Source organism: Ascaphus truei, chromosome 1 (genome assembly GCF_040206685.1).
Source record: "Ascaphus truei isolate aAscTru1 chromosome 1, aAscTru1.hap1, whole genome shotgun sequence".
Taxonomy (NCBI): Eukaryota; Metazoa; Chordata; class Amphibia; order Anura; family Ascaphidae; genus Ascaphus; species Ascaphus truei.
Window position 1 is genome coordinate 15835776 of NC_134483.1, and position 15260 is coordinate 15851035.

At 42.5% G+C, this 15260-nt stretch overlaps 1 pseudogene; it reads left to right on the forward strand.

Annotated features, from left to right (window-relative positions):
- The first annotated feature begins 365 nt into the window (after positions 1-365).
- On the forward strand, positions 366-14065 carry LOC142468018 (cholesterol side-chain cleavage enzyme, mitochondrial-like; annotated as a pseudogene).
- The last annotated feature ends 1195 nt before the right edge of the window (positions 14066-15260 follow it).

Genomic DNA, 15260 nt, shown 5'->3' on the forward strand with positions numbered 1-15260 from the left:
ACCAAATAGAGTTTCACGCCTCCATTATAGACATGTCCTAATGTTAACGAGCGAAACGCGTAGAATCCAGTTTCCTGAAAGCAACAAAGTGATCCGCGCTGCAGTGATGGTGAACGCCCTGGCTCAGTTCCACCCAGAGACGAGTCGTCACCGGAAGTGACGTAGGAGTCTGAGACAGAGGCACATGCCGTGCATTTGAGACGCTGAGGATCCTGTGTTTGCTTTGTGATTTCGTACCACGGCCGGTATTGTACTCCACAATGTGAGTTGCGGAGAGAGAAAGAGACCTAGGGCTGCAAGCTCTCCCTGGCGCCCCTGGGCTGCAGAGCTGCCACTCTGTGCTGGGGATCCCCTCTGTGGATGCCATGCACACCCCGGGGAGCAGCCCCTTACCCTATGAGCAGTTGCCCGGAGACTGGGGGCGCAGCTGGCGAGGGCTCTATTGCTTCTGGAGGAAGAACGGATTCCACGACATACATCTGATGGTGGAGAACTTCCAGCGCAATGGCCCCATATACAGGGAGACCTTGGGTACGTATGACAGTGTGCACATCCTGCACCCGGGAGACGCGGCGTCTATTTTCCAGGTGGAGGATCCTTACCCAGAGCGTCTCAGGGTGCAGCCGTGGGTGGAATATTGTGCCTATCGAGATATGGAATGCTTCTCAAGAGCAGGCAGGGGTGGCGATGTCACCGGCTGGCGCTGAACCACGAGGTGCTGTCGGTCAGTGGGGTGGACCGTTTCCTGCCGCTGCTGAACCAGGTGGGGCAGGACTTTGTCCGCAAAGCTTACACTCAGGTGGAGAGGAGTGGCCGGGGGAAGTGGACAGCTGACTTGTTCAATGAGCTCTTCCGATTCGCACTGGAGTCTGTGTGCTACGTCTTATATGGCCAACGTCTCAAACTCCTCCAGGATTATATAGACACTGAGGCTCAGAAGTGTATAGACTCCGTGACTCATGTTCCAAACGACCACTCCGATGCTGTATTTGCCCCCTCGCCTGCTCCGGGGCATCAACTCAAGAATATGGACTGACCATGTCCGGGCCACCATCTTTAACCACGCTGATAGCTGTATACAGGGTATAGACGGGGCCCTGAAGCAGCGGTCAGACAGTGTATATTCCGGGGTCCTGTCCAGTCTTCTCCTGCAGGAGCAGCTTCCTCTAGAGGACATCAAGGCCAGTGACCGAGCTGATGGCTGGAGGAGTGGACACAACCTCCATGACACTGCTATGTACGAGCTGACCCGCTCTCCGGGCGTGCAGAAGAGGCTTAGGTCAGAGGTCACTGTGGCTAGAGAGGCTTCTGGGAGTAACCTCACTGCCCTGCTCAAGAGCATTCCACTGGTCAAAGCAGCCATGAAGAAAACGCTCGGGCTGCATCCCGTGGCGATCACCCTGCAGAGATACACAACGGGAAACCATGATCCAGAACTACCTTATACCCCAGGGGACTCTGGTCCAGGTCGGGCTGTACGCGATGGGTCGTAACCGGACATCTTCCCATCCCCGGAACGTTTCTCTCCCGAGCACTGGCTGGGCAGAGTATCCACCCACTTCAAAAGGTCTGGGTTTTGGATTCGGGAGCCGGCAGTGTATAGGACGTAGGATCGCGGAGATGGAGATGCAGCTTTTCCTTGTACACGTATGTGAGACCCATCTGTGCGGCAACCACCCGCACTCACCATAGCAGCCAACAGAGGGGGCAGCGCTCACATTTCACACGTCTTGATAATCAGTGTCGATTCAATATGATTGTTTTGATGCTGTATTTCAATACTTTGATGCAGAATTCCTGAGTTTTGATGTTGCATATCTAAGTTGATGCAGTATTATTTCGTTTCAATGCAGTATTTCTAAACGTTGATGCAGTACTGCTGTCATGATGCAGTGTTATTTAGTTCCAACAGTTTTGATGCACTATTTATCTGCTCTATTTCTATCTGAAACTCATAAGTCCTTTATCCCCTGTACCCAATTTTCCAACTCTGTCCATGAAATGTCTGTGAATTCACTGTATAAACCTGTTCTTTTAATGTAACCATGTATTTTTTAAAACTGTGCCCAGGACATACGTGAAAACGAGAGGTATCTCTCAATGTATTACTTCCTGGTATAACATTTTTTATAAATATATATGTTTACCTGCTATCATCTAATAGATAATTTGATATAGTATACCATTGTGAGTCTGTTCTGTTTCATATCTACGGGGCACACATCCCTGACTGAACTGGCCATGGTGAGATCGTGCCTATACACCTGTAAACAGCACTGCTCCCGATAGAGAGAGAAGTGTCTCTATATTGCTATACCGCTGTTCAGAATCACTCCAGTCCTGCTCCTAATAGAGAGAAGTGTCTCTATACTGCTGTATTATATCCTCATAAATGTGAGTGGAAAATTGTTAGATTCCAATTGCCTACTATTGAGTGATAGACTATACCACACTATGCTGTGTCCATCTCTCCTTTCCACATATATACTGCACTGAGTGAAAGATCCTGTGGGGCGTACAGATATAAGACACAGATTTCGACATTTCAACACGCTGTCCATTATCACTCCAGTTGGAGAGAGAAGTTTCTCCAACATGACATATGACATCTAGAAATTTGTGAGTGTGTAGCAATCACTTCCTATTAGACAGGACATTTAGTCATACAAGTGTAGTCTTGGTGTCCTCTGCCTCCCAGAGACCCCCTCTCTAGTCAGCCGAGCGGTCGCGGGTCCCGCCGGAGCCAGCGACGGGCCTGCCGGCTGCTCGCTAAGGTGGGGGCCAGTGCAGGGAGCGCTCGGCGTCCCTGGAGCCTCGGCGGCGTACCCGGCTAGTGGGGGCCGGCATGATATGTTGCGCATGATTGCGCATGCGCAGGACTTGCCAGAAAGTTGCGGCGGCCATTAGGGACTCGCGCATGCGCAGGGCAAGTGCGCACGCGGCCCAAATGCCAAGACAGCCTCCCCAGGACTAAAACTCCCATGGGGCATAGCGAGGCAGGCACCAGGTGCCTCATAGTGGCCAATGAGGGCCAAGGATTCTCAGCCCAAGCAGATAGATACATTTTGCGGGCTTTGGAGCAAGTTAGTTGGAGCTGGGAGCAGGAAAGGGAAGGAAGGGTGTAGGGAGCAAGTGGCTCTTACACCAGGTAAGGTTCCCCATATCCCAGGCAGACCCCAACTCCCCACTAGGTTAGTGGGTAATTAATAAGGGACGGCCCCAGGTTAGGGACCCTGCCCTTAGGTGCGTGTGTTGTGCAGTCTTGTCAATGTCACGGCTGTCAGTGTTTTGAGGGCTGACAAGAAGGCATTGTGTGTGTCTGTAGCACGTTCGCTGCAGGTACCAAGTAGGTTGCAGTGCATTGCTGCAGGTGCTGGGAGTATTAGTTAGCACTCAGGACCGGGAAGAGCTAGGGGAACGGATTAGGCCAGTAACCCCCTAGGCCCCAGATAGGTCTTCACTCCCCAGCTTGTGGTGCTACAGGGACAGGCCCTAGGTTAGGGACCCTGTCACGGTAGTACTAGTGTTAGATAGGGACACAGCGGACGCTGAGCTCCCCGAGAAGAGGCTTGGGCTCAAGTCTGTGCCCAAAAGACAGAGACTATCTCCAGGGAGGGATCGCACCTGGCGGGCCCCGTGCGAGGCAACATCAGATCAGATGGGATCACCAAGCGGCAGATCCTTTTCGAAGTTGCTTGCAGGCCCGAGTGCAGGAGTGCTCGGCAGGTATCTTCCTATGTGCACCAACGTATCCTAACATATCACAACTACACATAGTGGCAGCGCTGACCATGGGACAAGGGGGTTGGGCTGTGGACACAGTGTGGGGATACACGGTGACTGTGGAGTTACTCCCTAGGGGGAATGTTATAAGTGTGTGTTATTGCCTGCATATATATTCTGCGTTACAGTAAACTGGTTATATACATCCCTGAGTATGTGGTTATTGTATATGCAGGTCCTGTGTAGGCAACCTTCTACATCCCTAGAACCCTACACTAGTGGAGGCGCTGAAACCGAGAACGTCTCAGAGGATTCACCCCAGGCTCTCACTGGCGGAGGCTCAGACCTCCTGTGAGCCTGACAGGTATACTGCACCACACTTGGTAACATATAGGTTCCCCTTCCATATGCTATATATGCGATTTGATGGGGGGGGGGAATACCTGTTACACAATATTGCACTATTTATTTCTTTATTCTTCATTTATATATACGCTGTGGACCAATTGCGCTCCCCTCAACTGGAAGACACGTATAGATCTGGAACAGATCTATAGAGGGTTATTTTCTTGTAGCTGTTACCTAATTTTTACCACATTTAACCTTATTCACTATTGGTGGTGGTTTATGCTACACTTAGTACACTTGGGTGTAATTTCTTTGTGATATTATTAGAAGAGTTCACCTTTATTATTACTATTATTGTCACTTTGTTCACCACGTCACTTGTTCATTGGGAGCGGCCGATTGCACCCCCTTTGTTCACTATTCTACTGATAAAACATGTCTAAAAGTTAAAGGTATAACACTGAACGCTGCCAATGTCGAGTTGATTCCCTTTGACAGTTTAAAAGACATAGCATTGGACTACCCCTTACACTCGGATCTTGAAGAGAAAAAGGAATGTGAAATAGTCTGGGATTGTCAGAAATAAACAGCACTGGCAGATAGACGCGACCTCTGCAGAAGACACAAAAGTGTGTATATACTGAACGACAACTAACCAGCACTTCACCACACTACCCTTTGGCTACTAAATATAACTAATAGATACCGGGCTTCAACATCCTCTCGTGCTCTTTAGCCGGCCCTTCCAATTCAGGGTAAAGCTATTTTGTTTAACAGCTTTTGCAACAATTTAACCCTCACTTGTCACACCGGCCTCATAACATTGTATGGTTTTATGCTTGCTGAAAAAATCGTTACGATGAATTGTTACGCACTATGCCACACATTAGATTTATTGAGGGTATAGCCAACACATTTAATGATCATCTTTTTTTCTCTGTAAAGTTAATTTGACAATTGTTGATGACTTGATTGAGGCGCCAGTGAGAACTCTGAAATTGAAAAAGCATTCACTGAGTACTGTATGTGCATCACAGAAACCTCAGTATCATGTACCTCATACAAAATGGGTTTTTTTGCCAGGGTTTAAAAAAAAGCAGAACTATACATTTAAACACTAAATATATGGTACTTTAAAAAAATCCTAGGGATAAGTTATAAATTAACATTTGTTTTACATTTTCTGTTTTCTGTAGCCCTGATAGGTTTTGGGCTTTTATTCTGTCCTCCTATTAGTTGTTATACCTATTAAGGGTAGATATGCCAGGATTAATCATGGGTTTTCCCCACATTGCAGTGCAGTGAGTCAGAGAAGTTAGTCTCATCAGGCCTTGTGTCCAATTTGAGGCACAGGGGTGGTGCTTACTGGATCTGTACTTAATGCATTATATTTCCTGATTTAGCCAGTCTGTCTCTACCTTGAGAGGAAAGGTTTACCCATCTAAGCTGTCAGGGCTCTGGCAGTTTGAGGCCCTCCCCTAGGGGAGCAGTTGAAAACCAATACCTCATACCACAGGGGACCACATTCTGTGCCATTTGGCTGGGAGTGGATCCAGGGAGACCCTGGAGGGTGGATACCCTAACTGCTGAATACAGAAAAACCCACAAAGAATCCTGAGTTTTATAATACCTCCTGCCTGAGTGAAGTCTATTGGGAGGATTGGGACGAGATTCTTCTGCAGAGACTTCTCCCCATACACCTGGGGGCTGCACGAGATGGAGGCGCTGCACCTGTGAGTACTAGTTGGGCAAGACCCCAGAAGACTGTCCTGTCATTCCCCTATACACCATGCAGGAGACCCAGGGCCCCCTATTACGAACAGGTATGCACCACACTATGCCATGTAACCAGAGTGAGTTTCCCAGAGAGGCCCAATGTGAGATTAGGTGGGGGAAGCAGGGTTGCATTTAGGATAACAAAATAGGGAATATAATGCTCACTAAATCAATAATATGGTTGTAGTATGGTGGTGCCTTACCCGTCTATACTGACGGTGGGTGCAACTGATGAGCTGAGATGAACCTGAGTTAACAACAGCTGAGAAGTGAAGGCATATTTGTTGCCAACGCCTAGCAGCTAGAAGCTCATTACGAGTGCACTCCTTGGCAATTAAAACTTAACATTTAATTAATAAGTAAAATAAAATAGGTTCTTAACATAAAGTGAATATAATTGACTACATTTAATGTACTTAGGCGAGAGGGAATGGGGAGATGATAGATGGCCAAGGTATATAGTAAGGTATGTTAATGCCCAAAATAGGTTCAGCAAAAACTGTTAATACCAAATTGGCCTTGATTGGGGAGTGGGTTACTTTGCTGTAAATGCTCAAAGGTGCTTCCCCTGTATAAGTGTATTGTGCGTCATGTGGCGTAGCATACCGATCAAACCAACCTGTATTGATATGATAGCTCAAATCAGTGTACAGCTAATAAATATAAAATTTAATCTAATAGAAATTATCACTGTATGGGCAACTCAATAACAGGTTGGTGGTATGTGGATTGATTCTGCGCCCAATGACATTTAACAAACACTATACACAGATTGTATATCAGGAAAGCTACTAATTATAAAAAACCAGGGTAAGCTGATACTAAACACTCTGCTAATTGTTGAAGCAGTAAATTAATTATTACTGTGGTCTTTGAACATGCCGTCCAAATATAATCAATACTGTGAGTACTTGTCCCCAGCACATTCACTGCATATTGAGCCCTTTGAAACAATTCACAAACCAATTCACAAGTGAATGAATGGCTCTATGTAGCAGATGCTGGCTGGCTAACTATGCTGGAGTTAAATGTAACGTAAACACAACAATTAGCAACTTGATAGCCGTTAACCTCAAGGCAGGCTAGCACAATAGTTCACAGTACAGAGACAGGCTTGAACTTAAACCACTGAGTGAGTAGAGCCTGCTTTAACCTGGATGCGATCGCATTTAAAATAGAGCAACAGCAGAGAACACAGACACAATGTATCGATACTACCCGTCTCTCTCAGTTCCCTCACGCTGACGTCACCACGCCAAACGCCCTACGCGTTTCCCTCCTTGACGGAGATTCTTCAGGGGCGAGTGATAACCAGCTGATGTCGGAAGCGTGTTATATAGCGTCACAGGTTGCCATAGCAACCGACGGGTCAATAGGATGTTTATACACAGCATATACCGATCAGTAGGGGACTATATGTTAGAACAGCGGTTATTGAAGAGGTACACACTGATTATAAATAATAAAATAAAGTATAATGAGGGTTACAAAGTCACCTGCATGTGGGACAGAAGCTCAAGCATGTAGGCTTGTAAGAGGCTTGCAAAGCTATGCCAAATTGGCTGATGCTGAGTAGCTGCTCTGTGATACGTGGCAAAACACAATCATAACAGGTTAAAAAACATTTAGACATGTACTAGATGGAGTGCATATAAATCTATACTAGGTCCTTAATAAAAGGCTGTGCTTGCTTGTTTACCAGTAAATAGAGGGTATACCAGGTGAATAACAGAAATCTGAGTTTTTGTATGAGACATTCTCTGGATGGATAAGCATAGTATAAACTCCATTAATAATCAAATAAATGGAGTATATGTAAAACCCTCATTTAACCCTTGAGGATTCCATGTTCTTAGTTTGTATATCCATTCAGCCTCACGTTTTAATAGTCTGTTGTTTATATCACCACCACGTATGTTGTTTTTAATGTGGTCAATGCCTGTAAATGATAGGCATTTAATATCTCCCTGATGAATGTTATTTACATGGCGTGCAACTGGTGTGTCTAATTTATTATGGACAGAGTTTATATGTTCAAGTACTCGTTTTTTGAATTCCCTGATGGTTTTGCCAACATATCTAAGGCCACAGTCGCAACTGATCAAATATATTACATTGATGGTTTTGCAACTTATATGGTGTCTAATATCAAATGTTTTAAAACCAGAGACAGAACATAAAACACAGACAAAGCTCAGTTTTTAGCACATCCAGTGAGACTCATACACGGTACAGTGCCTAAATATATATGTATAAATATCTAATAAGTGAAATGGTCTTTTAGTTTGACATTTTTGGCCAAAATTGTTGTAAGCCCCTGAGCCAACGCCAAGGCAGACCACATATCAGGGGTCCCTAACGCTAATATAAATTCTTAATAACCTGTGTAATAACAGGAAGAATGATTTATAGTAAATCTGTCAATATTAGTTGCAAAGTTGCAGTTTGGCTGTGACATCTCTAATACAGAGTGCTTTTCCTGGTAATGTACAGGTTAATAAAAGCTTCAGTCAGACTCAGAACTTTGCAACTAATATTGACAGATTTACTATAAATCATTCTTCCTGTTATTACACAGGTTATTAAGAATTTATATTAGCGTTAGGGACCCCTGATATGTGGTCTGCCTTGGCGTTGGCTCAGGGGCTTACAACAATTTTGGCCAAAAATGTCAAACTAAAAGACCATTTCACTTATTAGATATTTATACATATATATTTAGGCACTGTACCGTGTATGAGTCTCACTGGATGTGCTAAAAACTGAGCTGTCTGTGTTTTATGTTCTGTCTCTGGTTTTAAAATATATATTGCCATGCTCAGTAGCACTCCTCTGTGACACTCATATGCTTATATATATGTTGTGGTCATTTTGGGGGTTCAATAGGAGCTTGTTAGGAGTCCAGTATGTCTAATATCAAATGTGACAGATTTGTCATGAGTCATGAAGAACTTATCAGGATTGATGTATTGACATGCTTTGCAGTTTTTGCACTTGTACATGCCCTTTGGTGGAGGTATTAACCATGTTGATGATATAGGGCGTTTAAAATGACTATGCACAAGGCCATCCTGCAGATTCGCAGATCTTCTGCTAGTAATACTGGGAGTGCCTTTTAAGATTTTTGCAAGGTCATCATCTGATCTTAAAATATCCCAGTATTTCGCAAAGAGTTTCCCAGAGAGGCCCAATGTGAGATTAGGTGGGGGAAGCAGGGATACATTTAGGATACATTCTTTATTCCACAATGATTTTTTAGATGTTTTTGTATTTTAACTTCATTTGTTCGTTTTGGTTTGTTAGATTCAATAAAGTTGGTTTTGTTGTTTGAACAACATGGGCTGACGAGATGATGCTTTTGACGTCATCACGTGACTGTGTGGCGGGAAGCCAGTCTGTTACTTCCTGGTTTGGCGGACATACAAATACCCATGTAGGAGGAAAGATTTTATGCACTTTGATAAAGCCATTTGTTGGCTAAACATGTCAGTATAACTTCTATTTTTGGCACATTAAATAATTTTTATATCATCTCCCTTTTCCCTTTCTGAATTTGTGGTGCAGTGTTTTTTCGGGGCTTTTTGCCTTGTCTACTTTGCTATGTACTGGCAAGTCATGGCTGTGCCCCATATCATGGATTTGAGTGGAAATGAGATGATGGGGGGGGGTGAAAAGAGAGGAGGGTGGTGAGGAGATGGAGGATAGTGGTGGTTGCGTGAAAGGTGGATGAGGGGAGAGTGAGAGGATAAGAAAGGGTGAGAGGAAGCTTGAGGGGGGTTGCAACATGGAAATTAAACAGTACAAATTTGTTCATACGTTGAGTTAAATTTAGAAAAAATGACGTAACTGTCTGAGAATTTATAAATAACACACCTCCCCACCGACTGAGCGCGCAGCATTTTTTCACCAGTGTGTCCAGTATTTTTGGTGAAGCCACCTGGCAACCCTAAAGAGTTGACACCTGATCTTTTACGGGTGGTGTCTAATTACACACATTAAGTGTGCATATGCATCTGTTGTGTGGACGATTAACACTTTTTTTTTTTACATTTTTAAACATTTCTCCCTGACAGATGGATAAGTTGGCGATTAGAAAAATGACGTGAACCAGCGACAGGTGATAGTCTGCTTCACTCACCTCAGCACTAGCTCAGTGATTCAGAACCTAGTGGTAAAGAGCAAAAAAAACAAGAGCATGGAAGAGCATGACACGAAACTTTCAAGAAATATGGGAGCTAAAATTAGTGACGCAAGTAAATGAAGACTGTGCCTCATCTGCAAAAAAAAAAAAGTTTCAGTGACAATAAGGCAGACGGTTTGAAGAAGCACTTTCAAAATAAGCACAGTGCATTTAACAATAAATATCCAGTTGATGACCCTAGTCGTGTCCGTGAAATTGCCCGTTTGAAATCACAGTTTCAAGATCAGATGAGCAGTTTTTCGTCGAATAAGCTGGTGACGTTAGCTAGTTATAAAGCAGCCTGGATTTTGGCTACGAAAAATAAACCATTTTCTGATGCTGAAATAATAAAATAAATAATAAAAAAAAAAAAAAAAAAAAAAAACATTCTGTTGACCGTGATGGAAACTGTTGGAAAACTACGAATCGAAGGTGAAGAATGATATCCTCCAAAAAGTGCAGAATTTACAGTTAAACGGTTGTTCGTAGAGTGCTGGAATTAACGAAAAACGTTGAAGAGCAACTGCTTGAACAATTGAAAGACTGTTTTTCCCTAGCGCTGGATGAGTCAACCGATTGTACGGACACGGCACAATTAATATTTTGGGGTCGGTTTGTGATTCCCGATTTTACAATTCGTGAAGAAATCCTTGTACTTTGTGGACTGCAAGGCCATACTTGTGGAACTGATATACTCGAACATTTTTAAGCTTCAAAAAATGTGACTTAGATCTGATAAAACTCGCTTCTACTACAACGGACAGTACACCCGCAATGATTGGAAGAAAAATCGGGATGTGTTTCTCGTTTGAAGCAGCATTTGAGTGAGCATGGTGTGAAAAACATGTTGCCTTCCTTCCATTGCATTCTGCATTAAGGAGAATTTGTGTGCTCAGATGCTCGGAACAGACATTTCGAAAACTTTGATGGACAAGGTTGTAAAAAATTGTGAATTACATCCGAAGTGGAAGTTCCCTCATCCATCGAAGTTTGAGGCCTTGAAAGAATGCGGTGACTGAGAATCTTACCGACTATGCAAATGTGAGATGGTTGAGCAGAGGAAAAGTTCTGGAACGGTTTACCTATTTGCTTCCTCAAATTCAAGGTTTTCTTGTTGAGAAACGTCAGATAGAAAAATGTTCTGACATTGAGGACCCTTCATGCAGTGAGATTTACATTTTCTGTGCGATATACAGCAATGGCTCATGAATTAAACGTGAAGCTGCAGGGAAAAAGGTACAGTAATATGTGAGCTGGCACAGCATATTCAAGAATTCAAGTCAAATTGAACCTCATTCATGTACAAACTCTGGACGATTTGACCCATTTTGCAAACCTGAATAGATTTCTAGAAAAAAAAAATGGAGTGTGGTCTACTCGACGTGAAGCGGCAACTCTACGTAAACTGGATAAAAAAATCTGTCCCAGAAATTTGAATCACGTTTTTCTGATTTCAATTACGTCAAATTGGTATTTAAATTCTTGTTTGATCCATTCCAATTTGATATGACTAATTCAAGCAAACAAATTTCCAGCCTTCTATCTTTGGACAAGCGCGAGCTTGAAGATGATTTGCTTTCTCTTCAGTCTGGAACACTTGAAAATGTACCTGAATTCTTCAGGTCACAGATATGTGGAAATCTATTCTGACCGACAACGATCTCCCAACTTTGAAACCGGGCATTTCAAAATTGTCCATGTTTGGATCAACATGGGTGTGTGAATTAACATTCTCTACAATGGGATTCATCAAGTCAAAATACAGATCTCGAATTGTTGATGTCAATTTGGAGGTTGAGCCAAGATGTGCATTGAGTTCAGATATTCAGCCAACGTTTCTCCAACTTGTCAGAAATAAGGATTGTCAAATTTCGCATTAAATTGTCTTAACATTTCAATTGGAACCATTTATCGTTTGACTACTCAGTTACAACTGTGTCAGACGCAGTGTTCAGTGTGTGGTGTTTTAAATTTTCGCATGGTGTGGCTATTTCTTTCTAATTCGCCACACCTGTGGCTACATTGAAAAATAGGTCACCCAGCCCTGATTTAAACCTTGAAGTAGACGCGCTATATATTGATTGTTGCTGTCATCTCTCTGCATCGATTCTAGTTTTTAAATATTTGTCCTATAGATTGGTATGGTGAATCTATGGCCAATTACCTTTTATTAGTTCCAATTACATGGTTTTATACTATTCATATCATCGCACTGAGTGCATTCTATAGGGACTATTTTCTTTATTTTGTGTGCATGGATTTGTCCCTATTGCACCGTGCTATTCATATCCAACATTGAATTTTAATAGCTTATGTGAGAGTTTTTCCAATTTCCCTGCCCCCCCCCCCCCCATTTGTATACCAAATCACAGAGGGAAACCTTTTGGATTTTTTAATTTTTAAATTAAAAACACTTATATCCTCTGTCTATTAGACTTGCTGCATAACAATCATTCAATTGAGAAAGGGCTCTTAGAGCCTGAAACGCTTAGGAGGTTGTGTGTTTTTTGTATTTTGTTTGTCCTTTTTCATTTTTATGTAGTTTAATAAACGTATTTTAATTTTCCACATCTGGAGAGCTGAGGGTGCTTTTTGGACATTGCAGTCTGTTGAAAATCCATTTTTCTACCTGCATTGCTCTTTGATTGGATTGACGCACTGAGAGAAGGAGGGTACGCCATATGGGAGTCTGTGTGTGCTATTGCATCTTCCGCGGACTCTGCGGAGAGAAGGAAGTCTGCACTGGACGGACCGGAAGTGATCACATGCACTACCGGCACTCGGGAGCTCTACAGAGTTTGTGAGAGGAGACGCAGCTGAATTGGAGACGAATGATGCCGATGCTGCTTACTGGATTAAGGCATTGAAAACGGAGCGCTACAAGAGGGATTCACAAAGGTATTTACATTTTCTTCTCTGGTTCATATGCATCCCAGGTAGTCCATTGGAACTCCTATATTGCCTCATGCTGTCCTCGGTCACCTCTTCACGCAACACTTATTGACACCCACATTTTCATTCTCCCTCATAGTTTTCCTCAGTTGTCCACATTACTATTAACTTTATTTTTTTATATTTTTTGTGACTCTCTGTTTTGAGCTTTTAGTAGCCTTGTCACAGATTATTCTTGAATTTTAATAGCTTATGTGAGAGTTTTTCCAATTTTTACTTTACTCCGCTTGGTTAATTCCTGATTTCGGAGAGCAGTGACCGCCATTCCTACTAATTAAATTACTAGCAGAAACGCAACAAACACGTTTACTATCCATCGAAAAAGACCTCGACATACAGTTAAATGAACTGGATCATTTCAGAGCCTCCCCCAATTTGATGAATTAGAAAACAAATTACAACAATAAATAGCAAAATTAAAAAATTATCGCAAACATCGCAAGTTCAAGAGAGACAGCCAGGACTATAGTCAGGATAAAGTATATAGTTCGATACAAGTCAGCATATAAAATCAAGACAAATTACTATTAACTACTCCTCTGAGGCCGAAAACTCTGATGAAAGTGATGCGACCACAGAAACTATAAACATAAGAATTTGAAAACTATTTCCAATAGTAAATTAAGACCATTGACAAAGGCTTTTTTTGACCACAGTCTAAATCCAGAATCCGTGTTAGAGAAAGGATTGTCATTTTCACCAACTAGGGACTTTAAATCATTTGAATGGGTCAAAGATCTGAATTTGTTTTCACGAAAGCTATTGCTGCTCCACAAATACCATGCCAAAAAAAAAAGCAAGACGTAAACTAGATATGGTTGGCATTTCGGCACAAGATCAATTACATATGGATGATCTTATATCTCTACTTGATGACAATGACTACACTCATACCTCCCAAACATTTTACCACCATTTACCACATTGAAAGCTAAGAGTAAATTTACTCCTCTAATTGTCTGCCCTCAGGTTGAGGTCTTTACAGACCTGGTCACTCGAGACCTTGAAAGCCTAAAACCAAGCCACCCTCCAATATATAACATCTCTAAAGCCTTACATATAGCCATGAAAGTTAACATCAACTAAAGAAATAACAATAAAACCCATCGGATAAGGGAGGGAATATTGTTATTATGAACACGATGGATTACATCACAGAGAACAAAAAGGATCTTGACAAATCCAGTTACAGCATTTTAGTTATAGATCCAACACCGAAATTCAAGATTGAATTACAGTCCATACTAAGACGCCTAGGACAAAAATCTTTTGGATGAAAAGGAATATGAATTTATAAACATAAGAGCACCAACCATCGCTACTTAATACACACTTCCAAAAATTCATAAAAATAACCAAAAACTTCCAGGCCGCCCAATTGTTTCCAGTAATAACAATCTCACGGAAAATAGTGTGTGTTTGGATAAAATATTGCGTCATCTCTTATCGTTATGATCTTACATTAAAGATACAAAGAACACTGAGATTGAATGTTATCACTAACAGCAGTACATTATTGGTAACATTTGATTTCGAAGCTCTATACTCTAGCATCACACACACTAATGGACTAAAGGCATGCGACTATCTACTAAAAATTGTGGGTATACTTTACACAATACCTTCGTGATGGATTTACTCCATTTTGTTCTCACACAATTATTTCCTCTTTGATGGGACAATCTACCACCAGACCCAGGGCACACACAGCTATGTGCACCAACATATGCCAAATCTGTTCCTGGGCTGGTGGGGGGCCAACTTTGTATTTTTGAAGACCTCAATTTCACAGTCCATATAGAAATATGGCTAAGATTTATAGATATTCTGTTCATTTGGAGCGGTTCCGAAGCATTGCTTAAGGAATTTGTATCATTACTAAATGCCATCTAAATTTACGATTCACATTTGAATACAGCACTAACGCAATCACTTTTCTAGATCTGAAAATCAGCAAGGATGAGAATAATGAGATTCAAATGTCAGTATTCCGCAAAAAAACTGCAACAAATAGCCTACTAGAAGCTACAAGCCTGCATCCACCATCTTTAATCAGGGGTATACCCACAGGTCAATACCTGCGGCTCAGATGTAATTTCTCCAGTAGACAAGAGTTTTGCAAACAGGCCCAGGATCTTGAACAATGATTCCTTGACGAGGGTACTCAATGGGCAACTTAAAAACGTACCTATAACTGTGCACTCAACAGCAGTAGGGATACACTCCTACACTGGCGACACACTTTATTCGAGCTCGGCTAGTCCCACGAATTCGGGTATAC